Below are 12,041 nucleotides of genomic sequence, written 5' to 3' on the forward strand. Positions count from 1 at the left end.
TTGATAGAGAGCTTAGATTATGTGTTTTGTTTAAACAACACTTCTAAACTGTAGAATATTAAATGTACTTTTTTGTATGACAAATTTAAGTCCGACTATGTCAATGAACTATATATGCAGATAATATATACATAGGATTTGTGCTGCGTTTTTTTAATAAACTGATGACAGCATATACTAACAAGACATGTATTGACACTTCAGAGTTTATTGTTAAGGTATTAACGAGGAGAAAAGATTACCTCGAAAACTCTTAATCTTAATATATGAACACATATACTTTGAACTTATGTCGCATTATAAAATTAACAGTATAGTACTACCATTTATTTTGAAGAAATGTTCTGCATGTTCATTATATCAATATACAATGACAGCTTCATCATAAATGGCATTAACAATGCTTTGTTATTTGTATATTGGGCTGGACGACTAACAATGCAATAAATATATGCTTTGTTATGTTGTCTTTCTGGCTGGACACCCACATAGTCTGCTGATTGCAGCCGATGATCAATGAAGTTAATACTGACAACAAAGGCTCGCCGGACACTGGCACTATGGACTGACTGGAATTCTAAGAAATGTTTGCGCAAGTCCAAGGATTTTTAAATACTTTGATGGGATAGTTAATGTTTGTCCTTTAGGCTTTTGATAATATTGCGACAATTAAGTAATGTCACTCTAACCAATCAATGTGACGGACAGCTTTGCGTAAGTTATTTCCTAAACCTAGATATAATTCAAAGACCTTTAATCAATCATTATGTTTACCGACGACAGTTGAGATGTTCACTTAGGCCATCATCATTATCGAACTTACTAAGGATACTAGAAACATGTCGCTTGTGATTCTTGCTACAGCAACTCTTCTACGAATAGGTAAGTTTTACGCTTATTATTATAACACGGCAGCCAAATGGGGTCTTTATTTGGGAGTAAGAGTGCATCTTTATTATTATAACACGGCAGCCAAATGGGGTCTTTATTTGGGAGTAAGAGTACACCTTTTAGCGAATCAGGGCAAGGCGTTAAATAGAAAATGCTTTTGCATATTTTGGTAGCCTAGACATTTCTTTTGGCGCCCATGATGGCCGCCACTGGGTTATAATATACATTTTTCGCCATATAAAATTTCTACAATAATCCATTGATAATACATGCGTAGCGTGACGTTCATAAATGTGTAGGTCCGATATAATTGGGTCCCAGGAATGTATAATTCAAGGATGTGTTTAAAGAGTTTTCAGGAATAATTAAGAAAAATAGTAACATAATGTCCATGCATAAGTGCAAATAAGAATTACTGTACACATCAATGCCTTGAACAAGCCATAATGTAAACATGATTTATATGATTTCTTTAAGTTTCTGTTAGACATTAACCCTATATGACTCTATACAAGGTCTTCGTGTTTTACTATTCTGAGTTTAGTTCCCATTGTATAATCAAATATTCTATTATACATAACGAACGAACGAAACGAGCGAGAAAATGTTGGAATGCAACCGATAATTGATCAATTATTGTCACACCCTAAGATTCCATTTTGACAATTTGTTTGCACCTAATTCCTTGGACCTACATAGCATACGAGATTATATACAACTATAGCTGCGATCAAGATCAAGGGCAGTAATGTCAGGTGCGTCCATGCTTCCCGGTTCATTGTTTTGAGTGATAAACGTCCTCGATTCGGTTAGTATTACCACTGTTTTCTATATGTTTCAACGATATTTTTTAGAAACGTCCTTGTGCACCGAATGAAGAGCAATTGCTCGTTTACGAAGACGTTTGTTTTAGATCAAAATAATGTCTGTTTTAAAATATCTCGTGAAAACAATGCACGTTCTTACTAGGCTTCCCGACTCACTCAATGCATTTTTGCTTCAAAACAACTATTTAATACCGTTCTCTTGCGTACAAACCAAACCCGAGAAAATATCTGTGATATCAAACGAATCAATAAATACTAATGTCAATTCAAAACTTTTAATAAAGTTTGAGAACAAACTAATTAACGAAATGACAAATAAGGAAATATATAGCAGCTCTTTGTCCGGCAAATTTTCGAAAAACCGTATATCCATAGTTACTGGAATAAACGTGTACAAGTAAGTATCGAGTGGAAATCATGGTATTATATAGTTCATGAATCTATTGTTGACAGCAAAGTTAAACAATTCAAAATTAAATTATTAAATATGAAGATTATCAACATTTTTTTTTATCAATTGTTCTTCATTATCCAATTTTGGTCGACGATAAATGCCTTATTTAAAAAATGTGGTATAGAGAAAATGTTTAATGACATCAAATATATTGTAATAGGATATAAGATACACCAAAAAGAATACAACTGTGTCATACTTAAAAATAATCGAAAACGATATTAATTCAGTTAATTGTTGATTTTCATGTTATGAGATTGCTCCAGTTTTTTCACAATTCGTTTCCTACTAAATTACAATTCATGAGCACCAAAACCTATTCATTGGCACCACAACGTTCAGAACATCGAGCATAGTGCAGCAAGTATAACGAATACAGTTTTAAAATTTGTAACGAGGCAACCTTTTGTCAATAAAAAAGCCACACACATGTAAAAAAATTGCTTAAACCTAAGGTACATAAACAATTCTCACGAAAATCCAGATTTTTACGTTGTCAACACTTTCCTATGGCAAGTTATGCAAGTTTTAGACGGTCAGATTTTATATTTAATTCAGAACTTTTACATTTAGAACAACTCATAGCCATTCCTATGTGGAACTACATTCTCCATTTTGTGGCCCGTATCGTGACATTAAGTGAATCAATGGTCATGACATTGGCCCGGCTTATTATAGAAGATCCTTTAAATGTCAACAGATATTTACGACTGCAACGCAGATTAACGCTCTTCTACGTATGTGTCACGTGCTAGCACTGCCCTAATATGGCAGTGACGTGGTATCTCAACGATAAGACATCTTCCCCTTCCTAAAATGGTTTCATTATTTGCCGGTAAAGCTATGTGGATGCGTGTGTGGTCTGCTTGTGGTGTTTGTATATGTGCATGTGATGTTTGTAAGTTCATAGTCCTTTAGGCCATTCCCTTGAGCCTTTAATGGGGGATTATGTTGATGTTTGATGTTGACTACTGGGCTATTAGAAGTACATTGTGTTTGTCTATAAATCATTTGAAGAAAATACTATCAAAGTGTCTGTAGTATCGTATTCAAATTTTCTCTGGGAGATAATTATTATTATTTTATTGAGTAATATACTAAGATCGGGCTATTACATGTTTTTACTTCTCCATGGCGGTTTAAAAGTATATGTTTAGGCTTTAGCTCTTCATTTATTCACAGCCGGGGGTGAGCTTCTAGCAACAACGAATTCCTTCACGGCAACAAGCGTAATCCCAACTGCCGATGGTAGTTGGACGGCTGCGATGACCTGTAACCTCGTGTTTCCGGGCAAGAGCGTCTCCACCGGAAACACCGCTCACGTATATACGAGGTTCGGTGTTCCCATCACGAGTTACAGGGTAAGTCGCTTGTATGAATATTCACCATCATTCCATACGATTAGGTCGATAATATACCAAAAGTTGCCACATAGTTTCCAAAATAAACTACTTAAGGAATGAATTGCGGGGTTGATGTCATTATCGGGGTATGAAAACAATTGGGCTGGTCAAAGTGTGTGGAGTCCGAAGCACTCCACGCGTACTTTGACCAGCCCAATTGTTTTCATACCCCGATAATGACATCAACCCCGCAATTCATAACTTATATTTACACCAATAGTTCAAAATTTCATTCAATAATTGTTTAAAAAAATACTTAATTTCATTTAAGAAAACCTTTCAGTAATCTTATTTTTACCGATTCTGTAAATAGAACGACCCGACTGTAACCGAAAACAATTTTTGAATGACGTCACAATAACGCGGGAAAAGATCAACCACTTGAAATCACTTTTTTAAAAAACGTAAAATTGAAACACTTATGGCAACAATACATTTAAAATATAATAAAAATATAAAATTATTAATAAACTAACACGTTCTAAAATGTTGATTTATATTGTACGGGACCTGCTGACACTATATAAACAATAACAAGATCAATAGTTTCCATGTATATTGTTATGCGATAAATTGCGAGCCGAATTTCTGTTCATCGATTGATAAACGCAATTGCCGAAAGGCAGTTCAAAGTTGAGGTGTAAATATTAACTATTAAGAGTCATTCTTATACGGAGGAAATCAAACACACGCATAAACAAACTGATGGTTAATTATCCAGGACTATCTTGGCGGCACGGGAGCCGTAGAGGCGGACCCTAAAGGTCGATGGGTAATCGGGGTGATAGGCTATTCTGTCATGGACTCGATCAATTACGCGCTGGAGTTCGAGTACACGCGCTGGTTGGGCGCCGAGCACCCGGAAGGCGACTGCCGCCTCTACTCCTCGCTGCAGGAGGCCGTCGAAGCCAAGGACTCTGAAGATACTGATACCTACTTCGGTTTCCCAGAAACCACAGCAGCAGGTCAATGTGGTTATTTTCATCATAAACATAGAAATGATAGGCATGTTAAAAAAACACATGAGTGTAATTTCATTCTAGTTTCCATTATTAGTGTACCTTTTTCTTAGGATATCATTTTATCTAGTCATACAGTAGACACAAAGCCTCCAACACTGTCTCAGCTCAATGATATGTATACATCGGTTCTAGTCCACCTAATTGGCCGTCAACGAGTCTTTTGACGATATATTCACTATGGCAGACTCGTGACAGGGATACCTAAGAAATGTCAAAAAAATAAAATAAGTATCCCTGGTCGCTCATTATTGTAGCTAACATCGGTTCCAACTGCAGCTCATGTCATAGTACCTTCATCTTTTCAATTCCAGATCCGTTGATATCTAACGCGTCTATATCGATCGCCAATGTGAATGCGGTCCCTGGAAGGTACAGTTTACAAGCACGGTGCGACTTCAGTTTCCCGGGCCTGAAGTACGGTCGTAATGAGGCGTACGTCATCATCAACTACGGGATGGATACTGATGTCGGCTCGTACAGTGTAAGTTTTGGAACAAGTTTAGTTTCCTTTTTTTATAAACCAAAACCGAACATTTTCTTTTGTTGCCGATGTACAATTTTTAAGTCGCATTCACACAGTGTGTGTTGTAAACATGGTCTTACAATACCATAATTCCTAAAACAATTTAAAACATCAACAATTTATATCGGGGGAAAATATGTAAATTGTTGTAATCGTTTAGAACTTCTGAAACACTCGCAATCATGATAGTTACATTATATAGATGGACATGAGTAGAAATTTGTTATGCAGTTATATTCCCGCTTTTTTATTTCTAAATTACGTTAGCCCTCTGCCAAATTAGCGTTCCTAGTCACATACGAAAACAATTACTGCACAATATGAAAACAACTCTGCACCATTTGTCATTTAAAGCACGTGTAAATTGTTTTCAAAATCAGTCACGTAACATACTGAAAGTCTATCGATACATACGTACTAGAATTTTTTACCTTTCTTAATATAGTTTTTAACTTATGCAAGCCACCATTACATCAACTTCAGAATAGCGCGTTCTCTCGGCCACGTCTCAATAAAGAACGTAAGACTTACACTAGTAAACTTACAGGCGAACACACGTGTTTGGCATGAACAACGTCAAATAAAATTATCGTAAAGATTGTCGTGTTATCTTTTCCGAGCACGTATCGTTCGGTCGCTTCGAATTAATATGTCTGAGTTGCCAAAATATATACTTCCATAATAAGAACTTTCTTATCAGTTTAGGCAAATTTTATTTAAGGGATGAATTGCGGGGTTGATGTCATTATCGGGGTATGAACGCAATTGGGCTGGTCAAAGTGTATGGAGTCCGAAGGACTCCGTGCGTACTTTTACCAGCCCAATGCGTTCATATCCCCGATAATGACAACAACTCCGCAATTCATTACTTATATTTACACCAATAGTTCATTATTTCATTCAAGAATTGTTTAAAAAAAATATTAATTTCAGTTAAGAAAATCTTTCAGTAATCCTTTCTTACCAATTCTGTAAATAGAACGACCCGACTGTAACCGGAAACATTTTTTCAAATGACGTCACAATAACACGGGAAAAGATCAACCACTTGAAATGACTTCTGTGCGTAAGATTGAAACCCTTATGGCAACAATACATTTAAAATATAATAAATTAACACTTTCTAAAATGTTAATTTATATTTTACGGGACCTGCTGACACAACACAAACAATAACAAGATCAATAGTTTTCATGTATATTGTTATGCGATGAATTGCGATCCGAACATATCCGAAGATGGTTACGTTCATCGATTGATGAACGCAATTGTCGAAAGGCAGATCATTTAAGAAATGGAAGTTGAGGTATTGAAAATGGTCATACTTCACTGACTTCATTCACTGTATTAGACATTTATTAATAGCAAGTAATCCGATAAGCTACATCGTTCTTATGTTCAATTAAGACCAAAATTGAATACCAGCCCATTTGCACAGATTCTGCCCGTAACCGTACGGGTGTACGTGAGAAGTCCCCGGCACCGTTTTGTTTACGACCAAAAACCTGTATTGAAACGGGGCCCCAATCTCTGAAAATTACGAATGTAATACTTTAGGAAATAGTTTGATACTTGTTGCACATTATCTTCGGTTTAGTTAGCTTCGTTTGTGGAAGCTAGAGTGCACGTATTTATATTAGTACCATACTTTCCTGATCACCCAATTTGGCAACTATCTGTTTAATTTATTAATTTTGTATTACATGAACAATTTAATATGTAGGTATATCTGTAGGTCTTCCCTTAACAAACCTGTGATGTAAAGACTCTCAAATAAATAATTTCGAATGTGGTGCAGTTTTAATGACGAAAAACAGTCGTTAAAAGAACCATTCAATGGTGATCATTTTCAACCCACGACTATCAACTTGTGTCACAATGTTACAATTACACATTTCTACTTGGTATTTGATTGTCCGACTGTTTTCAGGATGACCAGTCTGATACGGTTCTAGTGGAGGGCCTGACCGGAGAGTTTACCGTGGCGCAGATGTATTATGCCTCCTCCTTCGTCTCCAGCATTGTTTTCAACGTCGAAACGACTGATACTCCCGTCCCACAGATGCAAAGCGGCCGCTGCCTGTTGTATGCTCGCGAGGCTGATGCCCGGTCCATGGTTGAAACGCTATATCAAGTCTCTCAAGTATCCCTTACACCAGGTTACGTCGGGTCTACGTCTGTACCTCCTGGGGCTGCTACCACCACTGGCATACCGGAGTCCATCACTTCCGCTGGAAACATAGTTAATGGTTGTTTGCATTGTTTTGTTTTTAATAAAGATCTATCTAAAATTTACATTGATATATAGCATACGTCATTAGCCTTGCGTTGTTCATCTTAGGTCCCCAACAAAATATGTGTTCAAACGTCGGGTGTCATTTTTGTTAAATGTCGTTAATTCGTATAACAATGTTAAACATTAGTGGAAAATAATTCAACACACAGATATGTTAATATGTGTTTTATTCTAATAAATATGTTTATAATCGCGAGAAACTATGTTAAGTTTAATTCTTTAAATGTTGTGTTCTGTTCTATTACGTCTGTACTGGCCTAATGGCTCTGTGCAGTTCTAAAATATTTGTACTGTTTTAAATGTCTATTCTCTTCGAAGAGTGTGCAGACATATGTGTATACAGCTTGAAGTGTAATGAGGTCAAGTGCATGTATTTGTAAGAATCGGTACGTGTAAGGTGGCGTGTTTCAGATCCTCAGATGTGGGAGAACCAGGAGGCGCGCGGCCGTGATGTGAGCGGCGTAGAGCTCTGGAGGAAGAGGGAATCCACGTGTCTCCATGGCGCGCGCCTCTGCATCGCCGACCCCGCGTGCGTAGCCGTTCGCTGCGAGATTGACGGCGGTGACAGTAAGGGATATTCGTCTGTCACTGGGATTGGGAGTAGTAGGAAGAAGACCAAAGCTCTCTTTGTCTTTTAATGACGACAGATGATACAAACAATACATGGCATTGACTTTGTTGTAGTTTTTTTATTGTGTTAACTCTAATCTTTGTTACAAGAAGAATACACATTAGCGAAAAATATATACACTATTTAAACTTATGAAGTTGGAACACGAAAGTGATGCAGATTACGCATGGTAAATATCATTTTCCGAAATATGATGCAAAGCAACAGTGTCATTAGAAAATTATTAAAATTACTAGTACAAAAAAACTATAACGATCAGTTTATATGAATTCACCCTTCTGGGCATTGAAATAATTTCGGTATGAAGAAGAAGAAAGTTTATTCAAAAGAAATATACAACACTCTACATATTTAAAATAGGCCAATATGACCCTATCAAATTAATGTAAAACAATGGTTTATATATACATGTATGGCGGAGTAATTTATTTATAGGTTTATCTATACAATAATGTGTATTTGTATGATTCAATATAATGTTTTAAGTATATCAACTATGAAAACCTTCTCTCTTGCATGTCTGTAATTGGTATAACTTACGCTTGTACATACATATTTGATTTAGAGCAAAAGGCCCATAATCAAAATTATGAAATATGTGTTCGTAAGTAAAATCTTCGGCGAGAAAATAAATGATTAAACAAATACACATATCACAGGACAACAACTTTAATTGTCTTAATTCACTATACCAATCTGATAATAATATAATGTGTATAAACTTAAAAATGAATAAATATGTTTATGAAACTGGCTATATATTTTGGTCGACCAGCATGAAAGCAATTTAGGTCTCCCTTAATAAGCCTGGATTTGGGAATGTATCTTTCTTATCTCAAATGCATTAAAGATAAATAAATGAACAGCTAATTTCTTCACAACATTTGCATTATGCGAATTTAACAACTGAATAGTTTTAAACATACTTGGTCTTTCTCTATAGTATATCTTGATATATTACCTCGTCTATCATTATACAATTTGCATTCAAATAACAAATGGTATTCGTCTTCTAACTTATTACATGTAGCGCATAACCGTTCTTCTCTTCGTACGTTTCTCCATTGACCAGTCTCGATACCGAGCCGGTGTGAAGACAAACGTAACGTTGTTAGTGCTATTCTATACTTCTGAATGATGACTTGGTTAAGATATGATTGCATTCAAATATTTGCATTCTATATTGCAAATACTTTATAAAAAGCTGCTCTAGTTGAGTTTTCTAATCTGCTGTACCAATTTTGAATAACAGTATCTTTTACTCGACACTTAAATTTACTAAGAAATATATTTTTGTTACCAACACCCTGTGGTATTTATACGTCTCGAAAACCGAAATTGCATAACATATTTTTCACAATAACCGCCCAGTTGTTATTTCCAGGGTTATTTTCAATTTCAAGTAAGACTGTTTTATATATAATATTTATGTATTTCCGTTCATTCCAGTGAACTATCTTAAACCAATATTTTAAAATAGCTGTTAATCTCACCGAGTAAAAATCATTCCTGTCTAGTTCTAAATAACTAGAAGTTTTAATACCAAGTGAAATCTTACAAAACATATTATGTATTATTTCTACATTTTTTTGCACGGGAACCACCTAAACTTCACATCCATAAAATAAAATAGGCTTAACTAATTTATCAAATAAATCCAAAACATGTTCAGTGTATATGTTGACAAAGCTTTGAGGGTATTTCTTAATTTTAAAAATTGCCTTATTTGCCTGTCCTGACACAATCGGAACTCCTCGGCTAGTATCAAGATATGGCCTCGGATATAATACGGGTCGTAAGAAAATAGTCCATCATGGCCGACCAAGAAGATGTTCAAACAACCAAGAGATATGTTAGCCTAAAGACAGAATGAGGAGCGAACTTTTACCACTTATTTGTGTGTAAGTGTTATTTTTATACGTATTGTATTTTAATAAAATATAAAAATAGTTTTAAAAGAGCCCTTATGAGAAACTAATTGGAAATGTCATTAATTCTTAGTGGGTGGGGTAAAGTCTTCTTTCATTTGACAGATTCTAATTTAGTAAATAACAATTTTGAAGCTCCAGTGATCAGTGGCAAAAATTAAGAAAACAAATACTCTATTATTTTTTTTAATAACAAATAAGTCTGAATCTGAATTTACTTAGATCGATAATAGGTTAGACTTTCTTTCTCAGTGTATTTATCTCATACATTTCATATCATTAACTTTATTTTTTTTTAATTAAAATTTACATTCTTTTAACCAAGGATGTATGGTTTATATGTCCCTGAGTGTTGGTAGCGAACAACTTAATGTAATGGCACAATTGAATACCTCGGCCCTGTTCACTAATATAGTTCTCTAAATAAATTAGATCTTCATTCTATTGGTTTAACAAAATGAGTTAGAACGCATAAACCAGCACACATTTCTTTCAAGACTAAATTCTTTGATATCCACCAGTGGTGGTGATGCAGAAACATTGAAAAATGCTGACATTTTTACTGTGCCAATGAAATGCAGACATTTAAATTTTAATCTTATTGTCATTTTCAGAGAAGAGTATGGTACCAGGGGTGCAGCTGACTCTGATTCCCGGCTTGTTCTAATGAAAAAAGGCAGATGAGGTAATGGTTGTGCTATTTTCGAATTTCGGACAATAATTTAACAGTCAAGTATCCTATTGGTTTAAGCCCAAAAGTACCTGCATGTTTGTACAATTAACCAACAAGGATTGACAGTATTAAAATATCAACATTGTAGATGAATTTAAACATGATAACAATTTCATTTCATATTTTTTAATTAACCAGTAGTCCAGAGCTAAAAGCTGCTCTCTCACAGATTGACAGTTCTTCTTGGTCATTCTTTAAAAGCCCAAAGGAGTAATTAAATTAAATTTACACATATAATTAATTATATGGCTTAAAGCAATAGCAAAAAAATATTTTCCAAACAATTGAAATCTGTTCTATTATGTGTGACCTTATATGACTAGTTGGAGGATTTTTTACCAAATTTTCAAACTTGTATATGAAAGACTGTGATCTGATATTATGTCAGCAGTTTAATATCACTGGTTTCCATACATTTGCACAATAATTGCCAATTGGCTCGTTTAAAGACAAAAATAAAAAAGGTGTCAGAACAGTAAAACTGTGAGGATGCAGCTTTAAATTGGTGTTGCACTTGATGTTTTGTGAATACTTTCTGTTGTTGTACAGGCTTTTAAAATAATTGATCTGAAAATATAATTCCTATTATTGTTGTATTTTCTATTTTCTATTTCAGGCACTGGAATCCGAATGTAATCAAAAATGCCATTATATGAGGATTGACCTGCAATGCATGGCAACCATCTTAACACAACTGCAACGCCTTCCTTGGAAAAATGAGTGCAAGATGGAAACAAAGCGTTCAGTGGAACATCTTGTCATCTCAAATATTTGATGACTTACATACTGATGTGAAGTTGAAGATAAAAGTCATCTGTTGGTCCGTGATTATTAAATATATCCGAACATATATTTTAAAAGGGTAAAATGGTAAAGGATTTATATACGCTTTAAGTGGTTTTCCTATATTATGGAGGGAAGATAACTACAAAAACAGAAATAGATGGCATCGGCAGACCAAATAAAGGAGAACTATTTTGTTCAGTTCAATTTTTAAGACTTCAGAAAATCTGTTAATAGGGCACATCCTTGCAAATGCCATATTGTAAACTGGGCTCTTTAAAATGTGAAAAGGTGAAAGTGGTCTAGAGGATAAGCCCCAAATTCAAGGTTGTGAGTTCAAGACCTCCAAGATACTTTATCTTGACCTCAGGAAAAGGATGTCCATACTTGTTTCTTCTTAGGCAACAGACTTAAGAGTGATTTTGTAAGCTTCCAGCTTGCATAGCAATCTGATAAGGCATAATAAGATACTAGCTGACTTGCAAACAGTTTTTCCATTTGTGTTGATTTATTTTTCAGTCTGTTGGAATGTTTATTAGAAGTGATGCGC

General features: G+C 35.0%; 1 long non-coding RNA gene across 1 annotated transcript; it reads left to right on the forward strand.

Annotated features, from left to right (window-relative positions):
* Nucleotides 1–9,841: 9,841 nt before the first annotated feature.
* LOC128207457 (uncharacterized) lies at nt 9,842–11,647 on the forward strand. The gene is made up of 3 exons (XR_008256704.1): nt 9,842–9,948; nt 10,590–10,660; nt 11,325–11,647. It is a non-coding gene; the product is annotated as an uncharacterized LOC128207457 (long non-coding RNA).
* Nucleotides 11,648–12,041: the final 394 nt, after the last annotated feature.

Source organism: Mya arenaria, chromosome 11, assembly GCF_026914265.1.
Source record: "Mya arenaria isolate MELC-2E11 chromosome 11, ASM2691426v1".
Classification (NCBI taxonomy): domain Eukaryota; kingdom Metazoa; phylum Mollusca; class Bivalvia; order Myida; family Myidae; genus Mya; species Mya arenaria.